The 10,008-nt window shown below is 42.2% G+C and overlaps 1 protein-coding gene and 1 pseudogene across 2 annotated transcripts in view; both read right to left on the bottom strand.

Annotated features, from left to right (window-relative positions):
- The window catches only part of LOC147029652 (uncharacterized), a 443,651-nt gene that overhangs the window by 14,041 nt on the left and 419,602 nt on the right, over window positions 1-10,008 (bottom strand). The window lies entirely within an intron of this gene.
- LOC147029653 (uncharacterized) lies at window positions 6,136-6,952 on the bottom strand (annotated as a pseudogene).

Below are 10,008 nucleotides of genomic sequence, written 5' to 3'. Positions count from 1 at the left end.
GAAAATGCACTCCATTTCCACCTTGGACATCCAGAAGTACCCGTAATCATACCTGATTATACCCTAATTTAACCAACTCATGAAACTAAAAGTCGTCATATGGAGCGACCTCTAAATCACCTCCAATCAACTTAAATTGTTTTATGCGCGTTATTGAATCATAGTGGAATAATTTAAGGCTTGTGGAGACATCTGAATTTTTATTTTTATTTTGCTGTTTTTGGACCACCCTTATATATATATATATATATATATATATATATATATATATATATATATATATATATATATATATATATATATATATATATATATATATATATAGGGTGTCCCTAAAAAAATGACATCATTTTAAAGTTGAATATCTAAATAACTACATGTCCCAGGCAAACGAAAGTAAATAGGCTTCATGTTGACAAATAAAAGATTTATTTATCAAAATTCGAACAAGAGATTCAGAGGGATGTAGATTTTATCACCGTTTTCTCAAAACTTCACAAATGTTCAATATGCGCACCGCCTGTGACACGACATGTCAAGTCGGTGGTCCAGCTCCTGCCAAACACGCTGTAGCATGTCTTGAGTAACATTCTTCAGCGCCTCAGTCATTCTGTGCTTAAGTTCCTCTAGGCTTGTAGGAAGATGGGGGATATAGACCAGTCCTTTCACATAGCCCCATAGAAAAAAATCACAAGGCGTCAAGTCAGGTGAATGTGGTGGCCATTTCAACAGCACATTATCATTATCACTGGCATGCCCAATCCATCTACCTGGTAGATTCTCATTGAGATAAGAATTAAACATTCAACTTAGTTAGTTTTTACACATTTTGTTAAAATTTGAGATCATTTGAGCGAGAATTAGCTATGTTATTAGACTACGAAATGATGTCATTTTTTTTAGGGACACTATATATATATATATATATATATATATATATATATATATATATATATATATATATATATATATATATATATATATATATATATATATATATATATATATATATATATACACAGCTGTTCCTACTTATTAGACGGGCCCACGTACTCGCGTGCGCGTGCACATACACACACACACACACACACAAAACAGTGGCTGAGGCCTTTAATCATGAGCTCCAGCTCGGAGGACAGGTGAGCTGAAACTCAGAGCTTGACTCGAACCTTTCCACCTCGTGTGGTCTTCAACTTGTCCGGACCCAGGCTCCAGCGAGAGGGAGCTGGATCCAATCGCCGCGATCGTTCCCGAGCTCCCGCGAATCCTCCCGCGCTTCTCAACACGTGCCGGTGAGACGAGGCGCCGATCCTTCCTGTCGATCGTCGCTTCCCAGAGGATCCAACTCCAAGAAGAGGCCGATGCGTCACACCAAGCCGGGAAACAAAATGGAGAACGAAAAGCTCCACGAACCAAGAAGAAGAGGAAGAAGAAGAAGGAGAGGAAGAAGCCTCCACTCGCAGCTCGAGCCGAACAACTGGCTCAAGTTCCTTCCAAAAAAAAGCAGCAGCCGAAGCTCACTGAGCCAGCCGAAGCAAAAAGCTTCCGAAGGCCTCAAACGAAGCAAGCCAAGCAGGACCCGATGGCTGAACGACTGCTCTCTCCGAAGCAAAAAGCTGACTCCTCCCACGGGACTCAGCACACGAACTCTGCCAAGGGACTCAGAACGGGAATCTTCACGAACTCTGCCACGGGACTCCCACAAACTCAGCCCTACCACGGGACTCCCACACGAACAAAGAAAAGATGTCCTCTTTATCCTTTGCACCCCCTCCTCCCGCACCCGGCGTGACTCATGCCCTTACGATCCACCCCCCGCTCAACCACGGGTGGGAGGGAGTTGTTGACGTCACGGGATGGCAGCGCTCTTCTTCCTATTCACAGAAGAGGGGGAGGGACGTCTCCATTGTTCGCTCCCAAACTATTAAATCGATCCGCAGCCATCTAATCGATTTCAAAACATTTAAACAATGGAAGGTGAGCTATCTTGGGAACATGCACTTATCGACATAGCTGACTAAGGGAACCTGTATGTTGAGTGCAATTGAATTCCAAATTCGTAACTATATATATATATATATATATATATATATATATATATATATATATATATATATATATATATATATATATATATATATATATATATATATATATATATATATATATATATATATCCGTTGGCTGCTGAATTAACACCAGGGGGTTGACTCAGCCTGTCATCCTTCCGAGGTCGGCGAAATGAGTGCCAGTGTACTGGTCCCGGTGTATGCCCCGGTTAGAATAGGTGTACCATATCCCTGTGTGTCGTAAGAGGCGACCAGGGTTGGTGTCAGGAAGGGCATCCGGCCATAAAAAAAAAACATTGCCTCAAGAAAAAGCCAAACCCCTGCACAGCAGGGAAAAATGGCTGTAAAAACGGTCATATATATATATATATAACCAACGGTGAAGAAAAGAGCAGTCCAAATGATAGAAATGACAGCATTAACAGTAAGACACGCATACAGCAACTGAAGTTCCAATTTTGCCAATGTAGATCCACCAAGAAAATGCAGAAAAATAAACAGAATACAAAGAATTAGACGTGAACAAAAGCTGGCACTCATGACAGCCCCAGCCCCCCACGGACAGCCGAAGAGAGCGGTATAAGCACAACAAACTCATCGAAAAACCATTTATAGTGCTGTAAAATGCCCACAACCATAACCTGTAGCCACAACACAAATGAATCAGAGTAAAATCTATGAAGAGTGCAGTGTTCCAGATGAATTGTTAAAATTCCTGCAATGATTCCTTGCCAGGGGAGTGTTATCACTTTCACAATGATGTTCATTTTGGGTGAATCATAGTGCCAAAACCCCTGCCTCGCTGTCCACACAAGCTGATTTAGGTGACGGCACAAGGCACAAAAACAACAATAATATCAGTTGGTGCTTGATTCCAGGTGACATTTATATCGAGCAGGATGGTCAGCGGTCAATAAATTGATGTCTCAGCAATGCTGCAAGATCAAGGAGAATTTTGAAAAACAAAATACAGTAAGTTACAGGTGGTATGTATTTTAAGAAAAGGCAAATGATCACATGGTAACTGCCGAAATGAGGTCGGGATGGACCTGATGGGGATGGGGATTGTGAGAGTTTGGGGGAAAAGAAAAGGAATGTTGGGTTATTTTTGTTCAATCGTTCAGAAGTTTGGCAGCACATTTACTGTAAATGGTTCTGTCAGCACAGGATGAAAGGACTGAAGAGGCAGGATAAGATATTAAGATGTAGTTACTCATTCATGGATAAAATGTAAAGAAAAGATTTCATTGAAAAAGTTCAATGAATGAGGGAAGTGTGTGGATAAGTGTGAATGATATACATAGGTGGGATGCTCAGAAAATTAAATGGAATATATATCCATCCATTGGGACCATAAACTGTGTAAAGCATTGGTGTTGCCTAAGCAGTCTCCTTGGCTATTGGGTAATCCTGGATGGGTCACCACTCCGTCACAGGATCCCAGCAAGCTGGCATTCATTTTTCCAACCTCAGAAGGATGACAGGCAGAGTCAACCCCAGCTGGTATTAATTCAACAGTCAAGAGGGATTTGAACTCAGGATCCTCGGATCCCAAGCCCACCACCCAAACCATTAAGTGTGCACGCACGCACACACGCACACACACGCTTTGCAGCAGCATTAAAAGAGATGGAGCCAACCTCTCAGATTTATGACAAACGTGCATGAAAGCACATTATGGAACAATGCAATAGTCAACAGCAGCTTACATCATGGAGTGATTGTTTTCTCCTTAAATTAAAGCTTCTGATGTAGTTGCAAGTTTGGAATCCACACCACCACCATCTCACATCTGTTACTATTTTAAGAACCCCTCGTTTTTAAAAATCTTATGCAACCTTCCATGCTTACAGAAAAATGCAAAAAACATTGTCGAGGGTGAAGTCATAAACATGTATAATAATAATAATTGGTTTTTCCCTTCACTTTCCCAACCTTCTTTGGAAGTAAAAAAAGTTGTTTATTGTTGTTTATGACGACAATATCAGTAGATAATGGACAAAGTAATCAGACTTGTGTTCTGTTGGCAAGCAGCTTGCTGACAGAACATTCCAGCATAGCAAATGGGATTTCGACTATAGATCACAAAACGAGGAGGCACGTGCTCAAATAAGAGGACGAAACAGACCAACCCAAAAACAGGGTGTCCATGTTAGAAATGAACAACTTTGAAGCCTGATCCATTTTTATTAAATAATGCAAACAGAGGAATATTCACACAGCTCAGAGTCAGTATGCTTGAGTTTCATTTTGGTATACGGGTACATTACAGTCGGGTACGTTTGAGTGAACATTCAACATGTGCACCATTCAGAGCACGGATTAAGTCATCGCGGTACTCATTTTCCCTAGGCACGCTTTCTAACATCTCAGGGGTTACGGAGGCCACTGCAGCTGTAATGCGCTCTTTCAGCTGAACGATGTCCTGCTCCTTTGTGTGGTACACTTTACACTTCACATTAACCCCACAGAAAAACTGGAAGGGCACTCGGTAGAGCACATACCTGTGCTCCGCAATGCCTGATCCACGAGAACATATCGGGCCCAACACATTTTTGAAACATCATGCTATATATCGTTTTTGGCCTTATCTCTCAATGGTGAAGAATCACTCAAAAATTAAATAATTATCTTATCCAGATCTTCACAAAAATCGAATCCATTTGTCCTTGTCACACACCCAACCTGTCCATTAAGTTTCATCCGAATACGTCCACAACTTTTTGAGATATAATGATATATATTAGTTTCGCTTGATCTCTCAATCATGATGAATCGCTTAAAAAAAATTATCGGATCCGGATCCAGATTTGGATCTTCACCAAAATTTGAACAATTCTTGCTTGTCACACATCCAATGTGCCCACCAAGTTTTGTACAAATCCGTCCACAACCTTTTGAGATGACGTGCTAGATATAGTTTTAGGCCATATCTCTCAATGGTGAGGAATCATTTAAAAAAAAATTCTCAGATCCGGATCCGGATTCGGATCTTCACCAAAACTGAATCAATTCTTCCACTTGGCACTGCCAACCTGTCCACAAAGTTTCTGCAGAATTCATCCATAACCTATTGAGATATCGTGATAGATATCGTTTTTGGGCCGATCTCTCAATGGGGAAGAATCACGTAGGAAATTCTCAAATCTGCTCCGGATTGGGATCTTCACAAAAATTAAGCGTTGCTGTCTTTGTCCGGTCAGCGACACACACAAATATTTTCAGAACGATTGCTTGAAAACTGTGGCCAAATATCGTGACAAACAGACATATAAATGAAATTGCTCATTGAGCAAGGAATTGCCAGAATAACTTTGTCATATCTCCATGATCTCTGACAAAACAAAAACCTGGAAATCAATTTGGTTCTTATAAGTCAATAGTGCTACTGTTTAATGAGTTATAGCACTTAGTTTGGTCATGATCATAACTTGGAAGTCAATCGGACTTGAAATGGCATTTTTATCGCAATTTGAAAGTTTTGACCCGACCCCCCTGACATTCGATCCCCGACCGCGAAGAAGGGTGTTGGTGTGACACCCCAATGAGACATATGGTTGGATGCAGAATTGGAAGATGCACATTTTGGATTTGGTTTGAAGTTGATACGATCATTTTAGCGGACGTTATTGTGAAAATAAAAATTTCGGTTTTTCGGTGACCTTGACCTTTGACCTAGATTCACCAAAAACGACAAGTGTCTAAGTTGGACCATGGCCAACGTCTGTACCCAGTTTGATCATGATCGCTGAAACGGTGTGGCTGTCTCAGGGTAAACAAACATACAAACAAACAGACAGACAGACAGACATACACACAGAATGACACAAACAACCGACCAACATAATTGCCGAAATCCGAAGGATTCCGGCAATTAACAAACAGACAAACAAACAGACCAACATATTTAGCAAAAAAAAATTTCGCCAAGTAATAACAAAATCGACTGACTTGAATACTTTAAAAATCCTCGACTTTGCAAGTAACAAACAGATCAGGCTGAAAACATAACCTCCTTCACTTTCAGTGACGGAGGTAAAAATCAAGAGGGTAAGGTCAGGTGATCTCAGTGGCCAGGAAATGGGTCCCTCTCGACCCAGCCAGCAGTCTGGCACCCAGGCTTCAAGGAGTAGACACCATGGGACTAGGGTAGAGGAGCCCCATCCTGCTGGAATATGAAGTTCGGTTGGTAGTCCTCTCTCTACCTGCGGTACCATGAACAGCTGAAGTATATCTAAGTACACATGGCCTGTCAGATTTTTCCGCAAAGTAAAATGGGCGGGCAATCCTGTTACGCATAAGACCGCACCAAATGTTAACTTTTGGGCTGTCTCTTTCGACCTTATGGATTCCATGTGGATTGTCAGCTCCTCAGATGCGGCAGTTGTGTTAGTCAACGTGCCCACATGTGTAAAATGTTTCTTCGTTGGAGAACATGACCTGGTTCAGGTATCGGGGTCGTTTTACAGACTGTACAGCACATGCATAACATATTTTCTCCTTTTCATATGATCATCCACTCTTAGCTGCTGAACCAGGTGAAGCTTGTATAGATAGAGCTGCAGCTGTGTGCGCATGATTTGATGCACAGTTGAACGTGGAATTTGCGGTTCGTTACTGGCACGACGGATGGACTTCCTCGGGCTTCTATGGAAGGCAGCACGTATGCCTTCAACATCCTCTTCCAAAGTTCTGGGCTTTCCTCCACCATGCTGTTTTAGAACACTGCCAGTCTCCTCAAATTTCTTCATCCATGTGTACAGGTCTCTTCGGGTCGGTGGTTACTTGTCAAACGTTCTACGGAATCGTCGTTGCACCAGGGTAGGTGACTTAAATTCAGCCATGTATAACACACATTTCGCCTTTTCTTGTGGGGCCATCATAATTCAATCTGAAACCCAAATTAAACTTTCAGCTCAGAAACTTTGAGATACGGTGTGGTAATTGTTCAACTTTCAACATTCCTAAATTTACATGTAAAAACTTATAAGGCTTCAAAGTTGTATCATTTCAATGTGGACACCCTGGATTATTGAAAAGTTTTTAATTATTTCTTCTAATAAACCTTCAAAAGCAATAGGTCAGTGATATTACTGAATATAGAACGTTCAGAAGTGATGATCTGCTACCCACTTGAGGCAAAGTAAAAATTCCAGAAATGTTCTGGATTGGAAGTTTCCAAAAGGCAGCTTGTTTTCCAGAAGCTTCCATGAGATTATTGAGATGACATGACAATGAGAATGGCGAAAGAAGTCAGTTTTGGCGAGAGACGATCGTTTTGAAGAGAGTATCAAACCTGCATATAACCAACCTGTGAGATTTCGGGCAAATGAATCTGCACTCCTAGATTCGAAGAAATGAAACACTTATGCTTGCGGATAGGGCTGTTGATTAGTTATGAGAGCCAACGCAGAGAACACCGATCAGAAGCAGTCCTTCGGAACATCCTCTACATTTAGAAGGTGCGTTAACACCTATGCCTGGTGTTGACTTAATGCTTAGGGTGGTGGGCTTGGGACCCTAGGGTCCTGAGTTCAAATCCTACGCATTTGTTGACTTAATACCAGGTGGGGTTAACTCGGCCTGTCATCCTTCCGAGGTCGGCAAAATGAGTGCCAGCTTGCTGGTATCCTGTGTCGGAGTGGCGACCCATTCAGGATTGTGCCCAATGGCCAAGGAGACTGCTTCGGCAACACCAACGCTCTGCACAGAGTATGGTCCCAATGGATGGATGGATGGTTAAAACCTAGTGTAAGGGGTTATCTGAATACTATATATTCAAAAAAGTGGAGAGCTTTGAAACTCACCTCCTCCCCCTTTTCTTCCTTCCAATTTTCTACCGTGTACCCCATGCATTGCACATTACCTCCACTCCCTACTCTTTCCTCACCCCAACCTTCTTTCCCTCTTCTTCCACTTCTTCCTCAATTAATGTACCTTCCCATTTTCTCCTCAATCTCCTCTCCTCTTCCTTAGTAAATTCAACTTCCATCCCCTGTGCGTCCATAATATGCCCATGGTCATGAATAGACAAAGAGAGAAAGTTACCGCTTGTGTAAAGACGTGCAAAGTTCAGTTTGTGGGTGAATGAACTAGAAGCTTGTGTAAATTGGTGTGGGTCTTTGTAAAGAGTAAAATACAATGCCTGCTTTGGTGTCAGGAAGACTATTCAGTAGCAGATACCAAAATCTGGAAAGATTCCATTTGCACTTTTGGTACAAAATGATGGTGCGGCAGGGAGGGTAAAGGAGAGAGGAGTGGGGGCTGTGGGTGAAGGAAGAGAAAATTGTGAAAAGTAAAAGGGAGAGGAGAAAAAAAGAGAGAAAGGAGAATGAAAACAGGATAAACAAACAAAAATGTATGTGGGAAGTAGGGGAAGTGGTGGTCAAAAATTCCATCATTTGGTATACAGCATATGAAGATGGCCCACAAATGTGGAAGACGATGAAGAATGAATGATAAGTGCAGCTGAGGGTTATGCCAAGGCGTTGGCTGGCTGGATGTAAAATAAAAGCCAAACTCAAAAATGAAGGTATGTCTGATAAGGAAAACTTTCTGGATTACGATGGACGCTTGCAGGCATCAAAGATGAACCAGCATGGACCAGTAAGTCCAGGAGATGGATCACCAATGAACCTTAAGCAGCATCAGGAAGCTTCCATATAGTAATGGCAGGGTAGCTTTAAGGTTGCACACTCCCCTCTGAGCTATCCAGTCTGGGTTAGCATGTCCACCACATTATAAACTGCTATCCTGGTGTTTCACTTGGGCGATACATCAATGCGTGCATCCTCCGTCGGAAGGGAAGCAGAAGGACATGTCTGCCCGGTATGGGTTGGAAAGTAGGGGAAGTGTTGGTGGGGTGGAGGAAGAGACAATTATGAAAAGGAAGAGGGAAAGGAGAAAAACATTGAACATCCCACATCTTTCGCGAAGAGTCGGCGAGCTATCACCGGCACCCTCAACAAATTCCAAATTCCTCCCCTCCTCTCAGTCGACTATCCTGCATCCAAGATTGGAACCCAAGCCAAACTTCCTTGGCAGAACTGATGCTCTGTATCGAGAATGGTGGATGAATGAATCAATGTCGCTTGCCATTAATTTATGACTTTCAATAAAGCTCCCCATTGTTCGGTCATCGCGTGAACTTCACTCGAGGTTGCCTCTCGCATTGCTGGAGCGTAGTTGTTGAACCGATCATAGCATTTCCTTTGAGCACTTTCATTTAGCCTTACAATTCAACATCATGTAAGGGGGTCAAGTTGTGAAATTGACTCGGTTTTGGATCATTCCCAAAACAAGAAACGGTAAATGGTGGACTTTAAGGGGCATGCAAACAATAGCACACAACAAGTTGCGTGTACTCGGCATGTGCACCCAACCGACACGGATACTTCCCTCGTCAAAACCCCTTTCCGAAAAGGTAACTCATGCAGGGGCACTTTCTTACCTATTAGCTAACCAGACTCGGTGGAGTAATGGTTGTAACATCTGCTTGGAGTCTGAGAGATCACTGGTTCAAACCTTGGCCACATCATACCAGACTTTAAAAATGGTATGTGCTGCTTTCTTGCTCGATGCTCAGCATTTGAAAAGGACAGAGCATGATCAAACAATTGTGGGAAGACAATGGCAGTTTAACTCTTGCCAAGAAACTGTTTCAGCAGCACCAATGCTCTGTAAAGAGTATGGTTTGTAAAATCAAATCAAAATCCACTGTAAAAGATCACAAGGTGCTGACGTTTTTTCTCTGATGAAGGATAAAACCTGAAACATCAGCACCTTGTGATTCTTGAAGGCATATCACTGTAAGCATTTCTACCTCTGACACCGAAGATGGACAGAGGTTGTTTTCATCACCGTTTGTCTGTCGGTGAGGCAGGATGTCTCAAAAAAGGTATGGATGGATTTGGCCGAAACTTGGACAGGTTGGGTCATG

Source organism: Eptatretus burgeri, chromosome 3 (assembly GCF_056783735.1).
Source record: "Eptatretus burgeri isolate ZD-2024b chromosome 3, Ebu_testis_v1, whole genome shotgun sequence".
Classification (NCBI taxonomy): domain Eukaryota; kingdom Metazoa; phylum Chordata; class Myxini; order Myxiniformes; family Myxinidae; genus Eptatretus; species Eptatretus burgeri.
Note: the sequence above shows the minus strand (reverse complement) of the source record. Positions and strands in the feature narration are given on the sequence as shown.